This window comes from Poromitra crassiceps, assembly GCF_964638095.1.
Source record: "Poromitra crassiceps genome assembly, chromosome: 16".
In the NCBI taxonomy this organism is placed as follows: Eukaryota; Metazoa; Chordata; class Actinopteri; order Beryciformes; family Melamphaidae; genus Poromitra; species Poromitra crassiceps.
In genome coordinates, this window is record NC_139645.1 from 26,256,572 (window position 1) to 26,278,879 (window position 22,308).

Consider the following 22,308-nt stretch of genomic DNA (forward strand, 5'->3'; position numbering starts at 1 on the left):
TGTCGCAGGCAAAGCAAGGACAGTGGGTGAACTGGGAGAGTGTAGAGAAGAGAAAGTTGAAGTGGAGAGAGTTGTGGAGCATGGAGGCCAGCAGAATTAGATTTATTCTAGGGGCTACTTATGATGTGCTGCCATCTCCCCAGAACTTAAATCAGTGGTTGGGCGAGGATGGTGCCTGCCCGTTGTGTTCTAGTGTATGTACATTGAGGCATATACTGTCAGGGTGTAAGGTCAGTCTCTCCCAGGGGCGATACACCTGGCGTCACAACCAGGTGTTGAAATGTTTGGCAGCTGCAGTTGAGGAAAAGCGGCTAGAAGTAAATTCTCTAGTTGCTAGCAAAGAGAATAGACAGATCAAATTTGTACGTGAGGGAGAAAAGATTAGACCAATTAAGGTCAGGCACAAGTTAGGGCAGCTAAGTGTAGGTGGAGCCTGGGAAATGAGGGTTGACTTGAATGAACAGCTAGTCATCCCAGCATATATAGTTAGCACCCGGCTACGTCCGGACTTGTTACTGTGGTCTGAGGTAGAGAAGAGAGTTTATTTTATCGAACTCACAGTCCCGTGGGAAGATCGAGTTGAGGAGGCTTATGAGCGCAAGAAAGCTAGGTATGCTGAAATGGCAGCAGAGGCAGAGCAGCGAGGTTGGAGGGCTCGAGTGCGGCCTGTAGAGGTGGGCTGCCGTGGTTTTGTGGCAAAGTCCGTTATTGCCTTACTAACTGAGTTGGGCATTCGGGGACGGAGCCTGAAACTTGCGGTTAGCAACATGTCTCAGGCAGCAGAACGAGCAAGTGAATGGCTGTGGATAAGGAGGAAACATGCTAGCTGGGGAGCTCGCTAAGGTCAGATTGATTGTTTGTTGTTGGTCATGATTAACGGTCCGCATCAACAGGGCTGAATCATTGACAGTGGTGGTGTAGTTAGGGATTGTTTGTTGTTGGTCATGATTAACGGTCCGCATCAACAGGGCTGAATCATTGACGGTGGTGGTGTAGTTAGGGATTGTATGTTGGTCATGATTAACGGTCCGCATCAACAGGGCTGAATCATTGACAGTGGTGGTGTAGTTAGGGATTGTTTGTTGGTGGTCATGATTAACGGTCCGCATCAACTGGGCTGAATCATTGACAGTGGTGGTGTAGTCAGGAATGTCATACCGAATCGCCCTGGATAGCTAGGCTTAGATAGTGAGGTAATATGCAGTTGTGCGGTGGTAGCATGGAGGGGGGTGTTTCCAGGACGCTGGATTACACCGTTAAGCCTTCTTGAGGTGTCGTGGGCCTAACTTAACGAAACGTCGGTGAAGGAAGGTGCCCACTTGAAAACCCCAATGACATGCTTCATACTGCTGTTGGCTAGGGTAGGTAACTGGTGATTTGTGTCTTGTTTATTAGTTTGTTAGCCTGTTAGCTTGTTTTATTCTGGATTGGGCTTCTAAATGTGTTTTTCCTCGGATTTTGGCACAAGGGATAGTAACATCTTGTCCTGTGTATTAATTAATACTAAAGCTAGCTTAGGCTAGTGACTGTTGTGAATAGTGCAGCTGACAACTAGGGAAAGACCTAGTGACAGCATGGAAAGACAGCTGACAGGAGGGATTAGACCCCACCGGGGCTGCAATGGGTTAGCTGCTCATTGTGGCAGTAGCCAAGGCCAATAGGCCATTGGTTACACCCAAACTTGCTACGAAACAGAATTATGAAAAAACACCCCTAGAGTCTGCGAGAGCGGGGGCGGAAGATGACTCACCTATGGTTGACACGGTTATTGACTCTGGAACGGACTTGACTATGAGTAGGGAAAACATGTCAGTGGAAGCCACTAGTTCAGATGTAGATGGAAAGAAGCGTCAGGTTTGCTTGTGTGGCTGGCAGAAGGTAACAACTTTGAGGGGCCTTAGAATCCATCAAGGCAGGAAGAGGTGCTTGGTAGAGGGAACACAGGGACCCCGCATTGATAATTATTTCTTAAGAAGTTTATCAAGTCAGTCGGGTGAAGTCCAGCGACAGGAAGTAACCCACAGCTCGCAGGACATCAGCACCCCTGATGTTGAGGCAGGTCCTAGCACCGAGGAAAGCAGAGAGGCCAGCCAGCCAAAAAGGGAGAAGATTAGCGGTCAGAAGCCTAGAGTTAAGTGGCCAGGTGCAGCGGAAAGTAGGAAGTGGGAAGATATCAATAGTGATTTGGTTAGGATGTTAGAGAAGCTTAAAGGAACTGCTGAGAGTAAGTTGGAGAAAATGGGAGATTGTATTTATGATTATGGTAAGGAAAGGTTTGGCGTCTTTGAGAAAAGGAAGAAACTAGAGGGTGAGGTAGTTAAATCTAGGCGCCAACAAGAGATAGATAGACTTATCCAGGAGAGAAGACAGCTTAAGAGGCAGTGGAGGAAAGCTACAGAGGTTGAGAAGGAAGGCATTGATTGCTTGCAGTCAGATGTGAGGGATCGGTTGGCAGTTTTAAGAAGAGCAGAGAGCATTAGGAAAAATAGGAAAAAGAAAGAGCGAGCTAGAATAGCATTCTATAAGGATCCATTTAGATTTGTGAAGTCATTGTTTAGTAAGGAAAAGAATGGTAGCCTTATGGTACCTAAGCAGAAGCTTGAGGAATATTTGGAGGAGGTTCACAAAGATAGGGAAAGGTTTAGAGAGATGACAGTCCCAGCTGATATTCCACCTATTGGTGAAATAGAGAGCCAGTGTGATGATAGCCCACCAAGGTGGAAAGAAGTTCAAGAAGTAGTGAGACGTGCAAGGGCCTCTTCAGCCCCGGGTCCTAATGGAGTCCCCTACCGGCTGTATAAGAGTGCTCCAGATGTGTTGCAGTTTCTATGGAAGCTGATGAAGGTAGTCTGGAAGAAGCAGGTTATTCCTAAGGCGTGGCGTAGAGCAGGGGGAATCTTCATTCCTAAAGAAAGGGACTCGTTAGAGATAAGTCAGTTTAGACCTATCAGTCTACTTAATGTTGAAGGGAAGGTTTTCTTTAGTGTTGTGGCACAGAGGCTGTCTAGTTATCTAGAAAAGAATAGGCTAATAGATACTTCGGTGCAAAAGGCTGGAATTCCCGGCTTCTCCGGGTGCTTAGAGCACACCAGCATGATCTGGCACCAAATCCAGTCAGCTAGGCGTGAGAAGAGAGACCTGCATGTAGTATTCTTGGACCTGGCTAATGCTTTCGGGTCAGTGCCGCATAGTCTGTTATGGGAGGCCTTTGATTTCTTTAGAGTGCCAGGTAGTATAAAGAGCTTAGTTAAAGCCTACTTCTTAGATATTCAACTCTGCTTTACCACAGCAGAGTACACTACAGCTTGGCAGCAGCTGGAGATAGGCATTATGGCAGGGTGTACAATTTCCCCATTAGCTTTTACCATGGCAATGGAGATCATTATTAGGGCTTCAAAATGGGTAGTGGGTGGAGAAAGGCTGCAGGGAGGGCTGCGGCTCCCTCCAATTAGGGCATACATGGATGACATGACGACTATGACGTCAACCGCTCCATGTACTAGCAGATTGTTGGATAAGTTAAATAGTAATCTGCAGTGGGCTAGAATGAAAGTGAAGCCAAGTAAGTCCAGGAGTATTTCAATCATTAAAGGGAGGGTAGTAGGTAAGAAGTTTGTTATAAATGATGAGGTGGTGCCTACAGTGTTAGAGAAACCAGTCAAGAGTTTGGGAAGATGGTATGATGCAAGTCTCAGTGATAAGGGACAGTTTGAGGAGGTGAGGCAGGAAATGATTCAAGGTATTTCAAGTATAGACAAGTCAGGGCTCCCAGGAAAGTTAAAGTTGTGGTGTTTGCAGTTTGGATTGTTGCCTCGGTTGATGTGGCCACTGACAGTGTATGAGGTTCCCCTTTCAAAGGTAGAAAAGCTAGAAAGGATGATTAACTCATTCATTAGAAAATGGCTCGGAGTCCCACGCTGCCTAAGCAGTGTAGCCTTATATGGGAAAGGCATATTGGAATTGCCATTATCTAGCCTGACAGAGGAGTTCAAGTGTGCTAAGGTTAGACTGGAAATGACTCTGACTCAGTCAAAGGATCCAGTGGTTAGGAGTGTAGCGCCCACAGTTAAAACAGGGAGGAAGTGGAACCCAAAGGAGGCAGTACAGCAAGCACAGTCAGCTCTTAGACACAGGGATATCATAGGTCAGGTGCAGCATGGGCGTGGAGGCTTAGGGTTGTGCATAGGGAAACCTGTGTGGAACAAGGCATCAGTAATAGAAAAGAGGAAGATGGTAGTTGAAGAAGTACATAGGCAAGAGGAGGCAGTAAGATGTACTAAGGCAGTGTCGCAGGCAAAGCAAGGACAGTGGGTGAACTGGGAGAGTGTAGAGAAGAGAAAGTTGAAGTGGAGAGAGTTGTGGAGCATGGAGGCCAGCAGAATTAGATTTATTCTAGGGGCTACTTATGATGTGCTGCCATCTCCCCAGAACTTAAATCAGTGGTTGGGCGAGGATGGTGCCTGCCCGTTGTGTTCTAGTGTATGTACATTGAGGCATATACTGTCAGGGTGTAAGGTCAGTCTCTCCCAGGGGCGATACACCTGGCGTCACAACCAGGTGTTGAAATGTTTGGCAGCTGCAGTTGAGGAAAAGCGGCTAGAAGTAAATTCTCTAGTTGCTAGCAAAGAGAATAGACAGATCAAATTTGTACGTGAGGGAGAAAAGATTAGACCAATTAAGGTCAGGCACAAGTTAGGGCAGCTAAGTGTAGGTGGAGCCTGGGAAATGAGGGTTGACTTGAATGAACAGCTAGCCATCCCAGCATATATAGTTAGCACCCGGCTACGTCCGGACTTGTTACTGTGGTCTGAGGTAGAGAAGAGAGTTTATTTTATCGAACTCACAGTCCCGTGGGAAGATCGAGTTGAGGAGGCTTATGAGCGCAAGAAAGCTAGGTATGCTGAAATGGCAGCAGAGGCAGAGCAGCGAGGTTGGAGGGCTCGAGTGCGGCCTGTAGAGGTGGGCTGCCGTGGTTTTGTGGCAAAGTCCGTTATTGCCTTACTAACTGAGTTGGGCATTCGGGGACGGAGCCTGAAACTTGCGGTTAGCAACATGTCTCAGGCAGCAGAACGAGCAAGTGAATGGCTGTGGATAAGGAGGAAACATGCTAGCTGGGGAGCTCGCTAAGGTCAGATTGATTGTTTGTTGTTGGTCATGATTAACGGTCCGCATCAACAGGGCTGAATCATTGACAGTGGTGGTGTAGTTAGGGATTGTTTGTTGTTGGTCATGATTAACGGTCCGCATCAACAGGGCTGAATCATTGACGGTGGTGGTGTAGTTAGGGATTGTATGTTGGTCATGATTAACGGTCCGCATCAACAGGGCTGAATCATTGACAGTGGTGGTGTAGTTAGGGATTGTTTGTTGGTGGTCATGATTAACGGTCCGCATCAACTGGGCTGAATCATTGACAGTGGTGGTGTAGTCAGGAATGTCATACCGAATCGCCCTGGATAGCTAGGCTTAGATAGTGAGGTAATATGCAGTTGTGCGGTGGTAGCATGGAGGGGGGTGTTTCCAGGACGCTGGATTACACCGTTAAGCCTTCTTGAGGTGTCGTGGGCCTAACTTAACGAAACGTCGGTGAAGGAAGGTGCCCACTTGAAAACCCCAATGACATGCTTCATACTGCTGTTGGCTAGGGTAGGTAACTGGTGATTTGTGTCTTGTTTATTAGTTTGTTAGCCTGTTAGCTTGTTTTATTCTGGATTGGGCTTCTAAATGTGTTTTTCCTCGGATTTTGGCACAAGGGATAGTAACATCTTGTCCTGTGTATTAATTAATAATGAATCCCTCAAGTCATGTGACCAATTTCTAATTTTTGATCCTTCAACTTGGCCTCAGGAAAGGAAAGACCTCCACAGTTTTGGCAACACAACACTTAAAAGCATCCTCCAGAATTATGAGGCCAGCATGTCTGTTGACAGAGACTCCACTCTAAGTGAATGGATGCGTTTAAAGCAAGCAGGAAAACGTTTAGCAGCCTCCTCTGTGTATGACTTGGTCAACATTGTGAAGACAGGCAATCCAGAGAATTACTCTAAAATTAAGAAAGTCCTTGTGTTGTCGCTTACACTGCCTTTAAGCAGTGCTGCATGTGAGAGAGGATTTTCACACCTTAACATTATTAAAACCAAGTACAGATCCCGCCTGTCAGACTGTCGCCTGTCATCCCTGATGCACATCCACCTGTCTAAGTTGACAACAGAGACCTTTGACCCAAAGCAGGCTATTGACTTGTGGATGCAAACAGCTGATCGTAGGCTCAACCAGAGGGAGAGGAGTAGGCCTACATCAGCAGCTGCCATGGTTGAAATTGAGGACAGTGATAGCAGCAGTCAAGAGAGCAGTGATGATGATGATGTCCAGCTTGTAGAATAAAAAGATAAATGGAGAGATTGTAGCTTTAAACTGAGCTGAAAGAAGAGCCAGTCAGTTGTTCCAGTGTTTACAGAACCAACATTTAATTGCAGTGGTTAAAGGGCAGTCAGTTGAGTTATTGTTCAGTGTTTCAGTGTTAACAGAATAGAGAGTCACATTCTTCATCAGTGCTTAAAAAGATGACAGTTGATTTCAGTGTTTAAAGAACAGACATTCAATGCTTAAAGAGATGATTGATGTGAGGATGTCAGTTGATTTCAGTGTGTTTTAGAACAGTGTTAATTACAAGAGCAGTAATTTGATTTATTTTATTTTGTTTTCCATCCAACACCTTCACACACCATACTTTGCACACATCCACTCACCTACACTACTGATTATACAGACTAACACACACCATATTGTGTTAATTCATATTTATTTATGAATAAATTTTATATCGCAATAAGTTATCCATGTATCCCTGTTTTATTCATTCTGCGAGACGGGTCGCGATATTTGGTGAGCACCAAGTCACATCTCCAGGTGCTCCTTTGAGATCCAGGCCAAAAAAGTTATGTGCACCCCTGTATATACACCCTGTTTTCACCAAAAAGGTCTCTCTGAGAAGAGAAACAGCAGAAAAGGCCATTTTTGTAAAGGACACAATCTCAGGCAGAACTCGCTCTCAATTCTTTTATTTTGAACTGTATTGACATCAGACATGTAAATATTATTCGTTATGACACAAATGACAAAAAAAAAAATATATATATATATATATATATATACATGAAGTGCTTTTTTTACATTCAACAATACAGTTTACTCAGTGTGAGTGAGTGTGCAGACAGACAGACAGACAGACACACAGACACACACACACACACAGAGAGAGAGAGTTCTGTCCACAGCTGCTGCTGGATCGCACCTCCTTCCCAGGGAACACTATTGATCGCCCCGCAAATTAGCATAGGAGGGGAACACCAAACTGGTCTGAGATCAGCGTCTAGCCTCCTCTGCCTCTGCATCGTTTTCCTCCTCTCGTTCGGGCTGGGACGAATGCTGCGACACAGGAACGGGTCCGGCTTGGCTTTGGGACCAGGCACTGGAACCGGATCTATCATGTTCGTCACGGGTTTGACTACCGTGAACAACTCAATCCAGGTTCGCCCTGCAGCAAGGCGACCAGCGCAGCGCGCCGAGGGGCGTTTCAATGGCGTTTCTCCTCTCTGCACAAGGAAGCGCGTTTCTCTGTTTTCTGTTTTTCCTCCTGCTCATTTCAAAACAACAGCTGCGGTATGTGTTTGTTCACGTGTTGTCGGCTTTGTCTTTGAGGGCAGGGACCTGATACCATGTCACAGGCTGGGGAAGTCTTTGAACTACGCGCTGCACTAATAAAAACAAAAACACGTCAAACACGTCATTGGCGGGGAGGGCTATTCCTGATAACACGTCAAAGACGTCTTTGGCGGTGAATGAGTTAAGAGGTTAAAAGCACTACCGCCAGCGGAGACCCGGGTTCGATTCCCGGCAGCGGTACTTCCGGCTTGGCCAGACGTTCCTACAGACACAATTGGCCGTGTCTGCGGGTGGGAGGCCAGTGCGGTATTAGTCCTAGTGGTCACTGCACTAGTGCCTCCTCTGGTGGGTCAGGGCGCCTGTTCGGGGGGAGGAGGGGAACTGGGGGGAATAGCTTAATGATGCTTAAGAGTTCTCAACGGGCATGAAAATTCAAACCCGACCCCACCCTAGTAAGTTGAAGCCCAAGCCCATTGAGAGAGACAGCCATAGTTATAGTGTTGTGTGCACACTGCATTGGGAGAGACCGCTATAGCAGCATAGCAGCAGCTGCCTCATATGTTAACCGCTGAGGGAAAGTGAAGGTGACTCCGTAATGGTTATTGTTTTTCCCCTCTCTGCCATTTCATCTCCTCTCAGAGAGGTTCGTTAGCCGGCGAAAGAGTAAACAGCTCTGAGATCAAACCTGATCTGTGAGCCAGGGACACTCAGGACAAGCCAATCTCCATTCTCTCCTTCACCTGCTGGCCAAAATGGCACGCGCGCCCCGCCCGCTCCAATCTTCTGTCACATGTAATAAAGGAGTCGGAAATGTTATTTTCTTTCTCTCGGCCTCGTCGTCCGACGTTTTTGTCGCAAAGGCAGAATGAGAGCTTCATCAATATGCTCGCCACCTCCGGCCCAATCTCATTTGCCCGAGTACAATGGCTCTTCTCTGCGGTGGGTAAGTAAACAGAGAATGAATGGGCAAACACATGCACAAAAACACAGTCAAACCAGAGTCAAACCAGATTCAAACCACATGTAAATTAGACATAGTGTAGATGGTACTACAGTGGCAGCAAGCTTCAGTTGGTACTTCCAGTTGAAGGCTGTTAGGCTGCCATACTGTACCGAAGAACTGAACTTTGTTGCACCAGATGGGACATTGCTTTAGAGTAGAGCCTGACCGATACTGGATTTTGGAGGCCGATGCCGATACCGATATTAGGAAGTTAAAAAATTCCGGTATCGATATATTGGCCGATATTCTTATATTATATAATATACCATTATATTACACAATTCTTTTGCAATGATCCCTCAAATATCAAACACTTGACAAAGATATGACTTGACATGACTTGAGATATGTAATGTAGGGAGGATATTTTACAGCTTATCAATCAACTTTATTGTCCAAAATGACATCAATGCAATGAAACAGTAAACCGAACTGGGAATTTAATAATTATAAATAACTAGAAATACAAAAACGCAAATGGAACAAATATAAAATATAACTTGAGTTAAAGCCCCAATCAGTAAGATTTTTGACATTTTTTACTGTAATATAAGAGCTTTTGAGTCACAGGACATGGTAGATTGACTTGTAATAGGGAGACCCTCGACTTTATTTATCCCACACCGCCCTCCATTGGCCAGCCCTGGGACTAAGCAAGTTGTCTGCCACGTCCCGTGGCAAGAAAAAAGAAAAAAGAAAAGGATGCGCGCATGCGCTGTACAGCGGAAGCGCTGTCTTCAGGAAAACAAGGAAGTAACTTGATTCGGATTTGCTACGAAAATGATGTTTCACGGAACTATGGATTATTATTTCATCACGTGGTGAGTACCCGATGTCACAACATGTACATAGAGCTTTCTGGCGCTGCGTTTTGTTGACTTTGAACGGCGATATCGTTATCGATACTATTGGACCCAGAGGGCGCAGTTTCCCCAATAGCAAAACTTGGAAAACTTACTGAATGGGGCTTTAAGAAAAAAGATCAAATATACACGACATGCTGTCTATAATAAAAAAAATACAAAATAAAAAAATATCGGCATATCGGCCAATACTGATATATCAGTTATCGGCCGATATATGGGTCGGGCTCTACTTTAGAGCAGTGTTTCAACTGGTGGGTCGCGACCCAAAAGTGACACTGAATGTAGATGAAACATGGCAATCTTGCCGGTCCCTATGTCATCCATCGGCCACAATGATGGAAGGAACCTCCCAGGTAGTTTGGCTGTGAGGTGTTCCCGGGAAGAGGGGAAGAGCCGGGTAAGTGTGGAAATGTTCAGTTGTTATTAGGGGGGACATGGAGAGGAGGAGGAGGAGGAGGAGCAGGAGGAGGAGGAGGAGGAGGAGGAGATCAGGCGGGGGGAGGGGGGGGGGGTGGTGTGAGCGTATCAGGCGCAGCAGATTGCGTGGTCTGAGTGGTTATTAAAAGTGACAGGATGGAGGCCTCAGAGTTGGTGAGGCGCCTGATTACACCTCTCCTCTCCAGTCCTCCTATTGACTGTGGTTAGGATGTAGCTTTCCATTTCCTGCCCAAAGAAAAGAAATTACAAGTCACAAGTCATTTGCCTGATGGGGGGGGAGAGGGAGGGGGGGGGGGGGGGGGGGGGGGGGTTCAGGTGTTTTTTTCTCTTTTTTTTGTAGCTTCAAAGTTTCTGAATAAAATGTCTCCTGCCTGGAAATCAATTGAACCCTTTGGTCTTTGATAAGAAAAGGGGGCTTATTTCCAGCCGGTGACAGTTTTGTGGCAGAGAGGCTAAAAGGAGAAAAAAAAGGTAGGGATTTGATTAAAGGGGAGATAGTGAGAGATTGAGGTCTTGTTCTTGCCATGGGAAAGATCAAGGAACGTAATCGCATCTCTGACAATGCTGGCTCTACAGACTCTCTCACACACACACACACACACACACACACAGACACACAGACACACAGACACACACAATTTCCTTCTTTCTTTCTCACGCAAACACACATGTGGTGTGATCATTTCTTTGTAGTCCACCGGCATGCGAGCTCAGCGCGGTGCGAACGGGCGCGGACGCGCTTTATTTCTTCTTTTACCAATTTTTTGTTCTGTCCAAAGATCCCCGAGTGAAGCGAACTCTGACTCTGATCCAGACTTGCCACGGGTTTCTCGGGAGATTCCCGCAGCACCTGCACCACCTAGTGCTGCGGAGGCGGTTCACAAAACTTTGCTTTTTATAATAAAAGACTGCCGCCTACACGCATTTGGTGGAGTCTTGGATCGGGGCCTTGAGACTGCAGAGGTAAGGGCAGGGGTGTGAAAGTGAATTCAAAGCTTCCATCTTCACCGGCCATCTTCTGCGGGGCGATGGAGGTCAGTAGTCTGACTGAGCCTAAGTAGGCTGTGGGTAGAAGCTCTGCTGTCGGTGTCGGTGCTGTCCATCTCACAACTTCTGCTTCCTGCTATATCGGCCTGTTCTCAAAGTACCTGTTGCTGCGTGAAACAACAACAACCTGCAAGCTCGCAACCTACCCGCTGAAAATGGTAAGATTTACATGCTCGACATACGTGTTTTACCGTTTTACCAACGCTATTTCACCGTCGCTGGACTTAACACCGCCCAAGACGATTGTTATTTGTTTAAAGATGTGCAAACAAGGCAGAGCATATTTTCCCTGGAGCTGAACGAGAGTAGGTTGAGCCACACTCTCTCCTGCGCTGGTACAGCACTAAACCAGGTGTGGAGATAGTTAGGGGTGTCAAAAATAATCCATTATAAGATGCATCGCGATGCGGACGTGCACGATTCTGCATCGATTCACAAATGTCAAAAATCGATTATAAAAATAAATAATAATAATAATAATCAAATAAAATATAATGGAAGTACATGCAGTTGTTTATTTTAATTATGGATCATAATACAATGCAATTCTAAATGCACTTTTATTTTAAAAGTAGCCACACAGTGAGAAAAAATAAAATAAATCATGTACTGGGGAAAAAAAGTGATGCATCGATTTAAGATGCATCGATAATCGTAATCGAATCGAATCGTAGCCCTCTGAATCGTAATCAAATCGAATCGTGAGGCCAGTAAAGATTCACAGCCCTAGAGATAGTCTGGACAGCGAGACTAGGATGACAGTGATGGCTGTATGTGGGTAGACTAAATGCCATCAGGGTAGATATTGTATGATGCTACATGCGGGGTAATGCGTGACAGACAATATTGTGAGATAAATGCACTGAAGCTGGATCAAAAACATTCTTGGAGTCTCCGGGTTTCCTATTTGGTCCATTAAAGTATTTTAACTGAGCGCAGGCTCACCCCCTTACCCTACAGATGAAACAATCCTGACCCGGGAAAAAAAAGGTTGTCCCTTGCCCATGTTACTCTGACACTCCGATCCTGACTGTCACACATTCCCATGTTACTCTGACACTCCGATCCTGACTGTCACACATTCCCGTGTTACTCTGACACTCCGATCCTGACTGTCACACATTCCCGTGTTACTCTGACACTCCGATCCTGACTGTCACACATTCCCGTGTTACTCTGACACTCCGATCCTGACTGTCACACATTCCCGTGTTACTCTGACACTCCGATCCTGACTGTCTCACATTCCCGTGTTACTCTGACACTCCGATCCTGACTGTCACACATTCCCGTGTTACTCTGACACTCCGATCCTGACTGTCTCACATTCCCGTGTTACTCTGACACTCCGATCCCGACTGTCACACATTCCCGTGTTACTCTGACACTCCGATCCCGACTGTCTCACATGCCTGTGTTACTCTGACACTCCGATCCCGACTGTCACACATTCCCGTGTTACTCTGACACTCCGATCCCGACTGTCTCACATTCCCGTGTTACTCTGACACTCCGATCCTGACTGTCACACATTCCCGTGTTACTCTGACACTCCGATCCTGACTGTCACACATTCCCGTGTTACTCTGACACTCCGATCCTGACTGTCTCACATTCCCGTGTTACTCTGACACTCCGATCCTGACTGTCACACATTCCCGTGTTACTCTGACACTCCGATCCTGACTGTCTCACATTCCCGTGTTACTCTGACACTCCGATCCCGACTGTCACACATTCCCGTGTTACTCTGACACTCCGATCCCGACTGTCTCACATGCCTGTGTTACTCTGACACTCCGATCCCGACTGTCACACATTCCCGTGTTACTCTGACACTCCGATCCCGACTGTCTCACATTCCCGTGTTACTCTGACACTCCGATCCCGACTGTCACACATTCCCATGTTACTCTGACACTCCGATCCCGACTGTCTCACATTCCCGTGTTACTCTGACACTCCGATCCCGACTGTCTCACATTCCCGTGTTACTCTGACACTCCGATCCCGACTGTCTCACATTCCCGTGTTACTCTGACACTCCGATCCCGACTGTCACACATTCCCGTGTTACTCTGACACTCCGATCCCGACTGTCTCACATTCCCGTGTTACTCTGACACTCCGATCCCGACTGTCACACATTCCCATGTTACTCTGACACTCCGATCCCGACTGTCTCACATTCCCGTGTTACTCTGACACTCCGATCCACCATCCACCATCCCGTGTTACTGTTACCTGTCCGTTGTTGGAGAACCAGGTGAAAGCCCTTCAACATCAAATGGGGCTTTCATGTTTCTTTCATTTCAAACGGCAGCGTTTGTTCAACACCCGGGAATCTGAAGCCTTCCACTGCTACGCTCAGGCAGCATGGCCTACAGTACCAACCTCCTCTCCCCCCCCCGGCAAATACATGTATTTCAAATACATTTGTGTATTTTGTCATTTTGCATTTGGCTGGACAGAGAAAAGCATAAGATGTAATTTGTATCAAAAGACTTGCAGAGCTTGTATTTTGCGTATTTTAAATACACCATACAGCCCCGCCCCCTCTTTTGAGTGGCATGAATGAAATGAACACCATGTGCAGCGTGATCAAAAAGCAGATGAGTCAGTGTCGGGCCGCGTTTAGACGCTCGGGTCTGCAACTTCAAATGGATCACACACACACACATCCCCCCTTCAGAAACACACACACACACGCAGAAACACACGCGCACAGACACACACACACACACACACACACACGCACGCACACGCAGAAACACACGCGCACACACACACACACACACGCACACGCACACGCGCACAGACACACACACACACACACACTCTCTCTGGCGAGCCCATCTGGGAGTGAGAGCAGGCCTGGCTTGAAGTGCTTCCCAGTCGAGGTGACTACATGAATAGATGGAGGGGAAGCAGAGGCTCCATATGGAGGAGAGGACGCGTATGGCCACTTTCACCTTTGTTCATTTTACATGTTGTTTATTTCTTCTCTGCTTTTAAGCTTTCCCAGAAGACAGCTTATTGCTTCACTACACATTTCCTTTTTTCACCAGTGGCCGAGCTGCTGCGGGATCATATAGGGATTATAGGCCTGGACCCCGTGATCTAAGTTGGTTCACTTGGAAAACAGCAATAAGTGTTCTCTGCATTTACATACAGGACATATGCATAACACACACACTTACTGTAGGGTCTATTTACACACAGGACATACAAACATGACATATATGGGCTATGTACAAACATGCATAACACAAAGACATAAAGGGTATATTTAGGTGGCGGCTGATCGGGCGATTGCGACACTTGTATGTTCTATGCTATTTTTGTGGCTTTAGCAAGTGATGCACATATGAACAGATCCTATTGAAAAGGTGCATTCGTGGAGGACATGTTGGGCCAATTGGACTTTCATATGAATCCCTCAAGTAGGAAAATAAAAACAAGATATATTCAGCCTCATATAACTGTCTGCTGCAATAGCACACTTTTATTTATTTTTGACATTATTATTCCGACAGGTGACTGTATCCCCCCCCCCCACACACACACACACACACACACACCTCATCTCCACCTTGCTATTTCAATGTCAACCTAGCCTGCTTGTTGCTCGTGGTGTCTCCTTCATGCTACCCTCTCTCCTGGCGGGGGGAAGTGTATTTCTCACACTTAGCACGACACAGACACAGTGCTCATTTCATGCTTTTCAGGAGATCAGGCTCGCTACAGAGAGAGAGAGACAAAGAGGGGGAGGAGAGGGGGACAGAGGGGGAGGAGAGACAGAGAGAGGGGGCAGAGGGGGAGAGAGGGGGAGGAGAGACAGAGAGAGGGGGCAGAGGGGGAGGAGAGACAGAGAGAGGGGGACAGAGGGGGAGGAGAGACAGAGAGAGGGGCAGAGGGGGAGAGAGGGGGAGGAGAGACAGAGAGAGGGGGCAGAGAGACAGAGGCGGAGGAGAGGAAGAGAGAGAGGGAGAGGAGAGGGGGACAGAGGGGGAGGAGAGACAGAGAGAGGGGGCAGAGGGGGAGGAGAGACAGAGAGAGGGGGCAGAGAGACAGAGGCAGAGGAGAGAGAGAGAGGGGACAGAGAGACAGAGGCTGAGGAGAGGAAGAGAGAGGGGGCAGAGAGACAGAGGTGGAGGAGAGACAGAGAGAGAGAGAGGGGACAGGGAGAAAGACAAGGAGAGGAAGAGAGAGGGGGCAGAGAGACAGAGGCTGAGGAGAGGAAGAGAGAGGGGGCAGAGAGACAGAGGTGGAGGAGAGACAGAGAGAGAGAGAGGGGACAGGGAGAAAGACAAGGAGAGGAAGAGAGAGGAGGCAGAGAGACAGAGGCGGAGGAGAGGAAGAGAGAGGGGGCAGAGAGAGAGAGGGGGCAGAGAGACAGAGGCGGAGGAGAGGAAGAGAGAGGGGGCAGATAGAGAGAGGGGACAGGCAGACAGAGGCGGAGGAGAGGAAGAGAGAGGGGGCAGAGAGACAGAGAGAGATGGGGACAGGGAGAGAGAGACAGAGGCAGAGGAGAGACAGAGGGAAAGAGAGAGAGAGGGAGCATTGGTACGTGCGTGCCAGAGGGAGTCTATCTGCTCTTGAACAGGCGCTGTCAGCCGATGGCGTCAGAGAGGCTATAAACAAAGCGTGTTTTCTCCCTTAACAAGCTCAACAGGACCTTCAGTGGGAAGACGACACAGAAATGCTTTACTCTCCAGGGGTGACAGCCACTGTCTGCCATCAATCAGTCAGCCTCACTGTGCTACCAGCAGACACAATGCCTCAACAAGGGCACAGCTCCCATTCATCAGCAGCACAGCCACAACAACGCACAGGCGTGATGAAATACACACATGGCCACTGCAAGTCATTTACTTTTAATGAGAGATGTGATATGGCACATGATGGTGGCAATATGTAATGGAACCCTCTCAAAATAAATGCCACGCATTGTCAATAGTATTTTCAACTTGAGTGTCTTTGTAGGCTTTGTTAACGTGTTAGGGGTGTTACCGATACGCGTGTTCTTATTGAAGCGTTTAGCTACGAGGCCTTAGGTTCAATTAATACGCATTGCAAATGCGAAAGCTCCAAAAGTGTTCCGCTGAGCTGCAGCGACAGCGCCCTCTGCTGCCACAAGTGGTAAATACAGATGATAATAAATGCTGCACTTCTCTAATGTTGTTGTCTCGACTTGTTTTATTGAGACAAGAAGCTTATTGTAATGGAGCCACTAATCACGCACGCAAGCGATACACACGTTTCACTTCCTATATGTACTTCACAATAAAAATGTCCTGTTAGTTTGTCAGCGGAACACCTTTAATCTGAAGGAGCGGCGCAGGAGATGTTCCAGTGAACTTGACATCCTGAGGGGCGGAGCCTCAACGTTACATGCTACAGGAAACAGGTGTTCAGGGCACAGAGTGGGAATGATAGAGGCACCATTCTCCCTATTACAAGTCCGTGTATCATCAACGTGATTTAAAAGCACTACACTTTTTTTAAAGGTCCCAATTCGTGCAGCTGTAACCTCTTAAAAACGTGTGTCTCTGGTCCATAAAACATGATTCTGGATTAATTTGTCGAAAATATAGCAACCCCGTTTGTTCTGACGGAGTTGTCCCTTCCTCATCTCGTTGCGTCCCAAGAATGGTCTGTTTCTATAATATATTCAGAACTAACAGTTCCCATTGGCTGCTGAGGGAGAGCCCGCCCCAGGCTCCCAGCGGCCAATCAGATTAGCGTCTGTGGACCAGCATGCTAGGTTGTGTCCACAACTAACGTTAGCAACGAGCTATCGCTAACTTAACGGTTGCTACGCTAAAGAGGACATCTCAAAATGCCTAGACTTACCGAATGCACCTCCGCAGTTGCTGGATCACGTACAGTTGGCGTCGCTCCAGCTAGAAGTGTTAATTTTGTGGCTATAGACAAAATGGTGCAGATAGCTTGTGTGAGAGAGACGCGCACAGTATGCTTAAGGACCCGCGTGACGTCACATTAACCTGTCTGGGGAACAGAGCGTTAGGGGGCGTGGCTTGAAGGAGACTGCAGGGGGAAGCTGGATAGGGACAAATCCAACTGTGGCAGTTCTGAGCTTGTGACCACTCATTACAGGGAGGGATGACAGCAGTATATATGCATTTACAAGTAAAAACAGCTTTTGCACGGAATGGGACCTTTAAGGTAAATAAGTTACATATCGGGGCTTTAAAAAACATTGTCGTAAATTGAAATGAATAATTAAGTTAGACTGAAAATAATAAAATAAACAAGTAAAAGTAATACTAACAAAAAAGCTAAAAGTTTTCAATTCAAGGAAATTTCACTGGCATTTCAACTTTTTTTGTTGTATCGAAAACATGCGCCGAACCATGACACCCAGTGTCTTATTGGACGTACCGTTAATTTTGTGAACCGTTACTGCCTTATAACATGTATGTGCATGGGCACACTTGTATGTACACACACACGCATTCTCTCTCTCTCTCTCTCTCTCACACACACACACACACACACACACGCACACACACTCATTTAGAGATGATATCCTTTGAAGCGTTGTCATTGTTTTTGAAACGATGCTCTCTGTCACATAAATCATTTGAAACACTTCTTTCAGAATGTCACAGCTTGTTTGGGCTTTGATCTTGTTTGGGAGGAACAGAGGATGATGCAAGTGTCAGAAAGTTCTTTCAGCTCGCTCCCCCGTGCAATATTACAATCATCATTTGGTTACTAGCTGCCTCCATAGATGTCACTTACTTTGACTTGATTTTGCTTTTCCTTGATGGCTTACATGTGTAACTCTTGTTCCCCTCTGATAAATGCATGATCTGATGACTGTCAGATGTCAGACTGTACGATGCCTTCCACACATTTTACCAACTACCAACTGCCACCATGCTATCTGTGTAAAGGAACTACCAACTGAAAATTCGATTCCGAATGAGAAACTCACTTCCTGGGCAAGAGATGTCACGTGACCGTTCAGCTCTATTAAAGTCGAGGAATGCACGAGCGCGAGCGTCGGAGATTGAAAACAAATTGAGAGGCGGACCATAATGTGTCGATGATTTGATTTGACAATTCTGTCGACTGGCTTTGGCATTGGCCAATCATGGCGTGTTCCACCCCCAAATCCAGTGGGATTCAGCGTGTTGTCGTGCCACGCGAGTGGGATCCGCGGAGTACCAGGCAGCCAGGCTGCTTCGTGCGGAGCGAGCGGACAATCTGATGCATGGGTGCTGCCCGCCTGCCTGGAATCTCCACAGGGCGACCCCTGACAACCACGCTCTCAAGCGCGCGCCTTTATCGCTATTGCTGTAAATACGATATTCCTGGAATGCGCGTTTTAACGAGCCAGTTACATTTCTTTGCATTCTTAGAGATTATAGTTTTTGTTTTTTGTTCATGTTTCTAACAATTGGCCAAGTTAGTAGTTAGTTTATGGGATAGGAATTCTGCCAGATGACAGGCACTAGGCGCAATTTTCTACTTCATTTGGAAGAGAAAATTATCCTGAAATGAAGATTTGATTGACAGCTGCATGTCATGATATGATTGGTTGAAATGGGGTAGAAATTTGATAGTACTAGGTGACGTCAGCAAACTGTACATTACTGTTATCAATGAAATCTTGAAAAATGAAGTGTGAAAAACGAAAGAAATTAGATTTTTGCGATTTTTTTGGCATACGTTATTAAATAGGTGCACTGCATACCCAGGTATTTGAACTAAAAGAAAAGAAAAGTAATTTTTGCGTTCAGCTTGACTTTAAGATAGCAGGGAGTCAAGCTTCCAGTGTGGCCAGTGTCAGCATCAGTCCTGTCATGTGAAGTGATGAGGTGCCATTAAAGACATGGCATGGGAAGCTTAGATATGACATTAGAGACACGCCTCAGACTTGGTATCACACCAATCAAATCATCATCAAAACATCAGCGTTGTGAGCAAAACAAGCACCTGCACTCGCAGCAGAGAGAAGCCTCTCCTACGTGACTGGAACACAGGTCTTGTGCTGCTGGCATGCTAATAGCTTTGTGTCTGGTTTCCGGCCAAGTGAGCCGGCAGTAAAGAAACCAGAGCAGTTTGCACATCAATTGATCAAAATGAGGCGACCCAAAGGCCTGTTTCACTTACTAAATCTAGATTTGTCGCTCTGCTTTTCTGCAGTATAGCAACCTATACATCATACAGTACATGGGCAAAATGCGGCCCCAGGGCCGGACCCGGTCCCTGGACCATCTCAATCCGGCCCCCAACGTCCTCACAGAAAAACAAAACAACCCCCAAAAACTCGATAAAATGCAGAATTATGTAAATAAATCTCATCTGCTACAGCCATTGGATTTGTATCACTATTATATCGGGAGATTAACGAGAAAATACCAATAACAGCGGGGGAGAGGGTTAAAAATAGGGAGACGCCCACATGTTGGCATGTATGATGGCCAATAGAGACACTGCATGAAATAGGCCACGCCCCATCACGGGGGAAAAGCTCCGTTCACTTCCACACACCAGCGTCATTTTCCTTGAATTAAACATAGCTAAAAGCTGTTGTGTGGTGGGCTGCGCAGACAACAAATGTACAAACTCGCCAGTTAAAGTTTTTTTGTACTCCTGAGCAAAACAAGGAAGCCATTGAGAATTGGCGAGAAGAAAAATGTGGATCTAGCTGTCAAGGAAGTAAGTTGGAGTGTTCATCTTCCGTATATACGATCTTTGTGCAACACCCAACCATGCGCACGACATAGACCAGAACAGCACATCCGGGTAATTTGCAAAACTTGAAGGCCGCGCCCCTTTTTAGGGGATAACACAAGCCACTCGCGTTGACTTCAATGTAAAATAGCAGTACCAAAAACATCTATAGAAAAATAACAGAATTAATTTCCTTTATAAATGACCCAAAGACACCATGACATGACAATATATTTCAACTCGGCCGGCCATAGAATGCGCAAGATACATCGACACGAGGTATACTTGCCTTATATGAACGCTGTATCCAGTTTCCACCAGGTTACATGCATCGTCCACATTGACGGTGTCACGCCTACCCTATCGCAGACCAGTTTTTTGTTTTTTTTATTGTTAGTGAAACTATAACAACACAGCAACTCTTCGGCATATCTCTATCAAATTAAACCGTTTTAAATAGTTTGTTTGAAGTGGTTTCGGCTTCTTGTACCGTCGTTTACTATGGTGGGTTTCCCCTAAAAAGGGGCGCGGCTTTGGAGCTGGGCGCTTGAAGACGCGACGCAGTTCTGGTCTATCGGAGAACGGCAGGATTGGACGGGAGTTTGTGTTTCCCCCCTGTGTTGGGCGTGGCTTCTGAATGATGACGCGCTCTGCAGTGTCTCTATATGTGGCCCTTCGCTTACTTTATGTGACACTATAGCCCTCTGGGGAAAAAGAAATGGCCCACCCCTGCTACAGATGGTAGGTCCGAGTCTATCATTGCTGATGATAATATTCCAAAACCCTCTGTGAGACATGGAGCACACTGCTGGTGTCTGCGCGCCATCATCTGCCATTAATTCAGCTCACATCTCGTTTGCCCGAGGACGGCCCGGCTCAAACGCACCCGCACGTTCGATTCCTACCAGCTTCTGTGCATGCATGGAAGATAATCCTGCCGGCAGCTGACCAGGCACTATATGTGGGAACATGGGACAAGCTGCACCGTGAGCGCACAGAATTTAACAACACATTAATCTCTGCACTAATGCAGTCAATAGCATATTAAGCAGGCTACAAAAGCTACATTAATGAGAAGTAATGCGACGCCACTCGGCAGAGCGCTCCGGTGGAATCCTGAGCAGTCAGCAGGAGCGCGCCCGCGTGCCAACTCATTCCTCAGCTGCGTCTCCTGCTCTCTCGCTCTCCGAGGGATATGCCCTTGGGTGAGGAGGTGCTCGGATTCCACAGATGTCTCATCCACAAATGCCATATTTCAAACGGCTGGGGGAGTGATCTTCAGCCTCGCTTCAAATACTATTCCCATTGTGATGCTAAGGGGGCGGTGAGAGCACAGCGCTACAGGGCCCCCAGGATCTCTAACGCACGACCATAGCGTTGCCGTCGTGTAGGCTACATTGTAAATGGACAGGATTCGCCGCAGCCTGGTGCAATAGAGCTGAATGTGTCTTTATGGAATCAGTGGGTTTTATGACACACTACGTCGTCGAGCGAGATCACCGAATTAAGGCAGAGCTTTCGGTCTTCGGTAATTGTTAGTGGGTTAATTTTGTCCTTATTAAGATGTTATTATTAATCTATATGCTATAATATCTCTGCTTATGTTTACATTTATTCTGCATATGTTTACATTTACACCTGGCGTTAGCATGCGTTTTCTGCCATCAGATTGCAATCCGATTGTGCTTGACCACATTAGCCTGATTCCATTTACACCTGGCATTAACATGTGTTTTCTGCCATCAGATTGCAATCTGATTGTGCTTGACCACTTGAAAGTACAGGTGTAAACGCCCCCAAGACACATTGAAGATGGATTGCAATCTGATTGGCCAAACCCCCTCCTGAGGTGGTCAGGGATGCATTGTGTACACATTGAACACAAGTGTAAATGCAATGTGTCCTCTCAATCCGGAAACAGCAACTGCATGCGGATTGAGAGGACACCCATTGTGGGTGATCAAATTGCCATCAGATTGCAATCTGATCACCCTAAACGCATGTTAACGCCAGGTGTAAATTAAATCAGGCATACGGCCATAATGTGGTCAAGCACTATCTGATTGCAATCTGATGGCAGAAAATGCATGTTAATGCCAGGTGTAAATGGCCTCTTAGTGACTTGTACTCTAGTCGACTCAAGTCCCTGTTTTAATGACTTGCGACCTGACTTGACATAACCTCTGACTTCACTTGACTTGAGCAAAACAAAATGACTTGGGACTTGCTTGAAATTTGGACCAACTGACTTGGGGATTTACTTGAGACTTGGCCCAAAGTGACTTGGTGGTCACGTGTCCGGTTTGAAGGCTAAAAAGGGAACGTGGGAGTTGGAAAGTAATAAGATAGACGTCAGATGTTAATGTTCTGCCCAATGTTGTTGTAGCTGTTGTGTTGTTGTCATCCCTGCTAGCTGCAAACCAAGGTTGCAAAAGGTTGTCACGCAGGCAGCCATAAGTGTGTAGAAGTCACTGATGAGGAAGCGTTCACCAAAGACTTTCTCAAACACACACTGGATGTTTTCCATGGCGATCGTCATTAAGGGCACTGAATCGAGCGAGCAAACAAACTAGATATAGC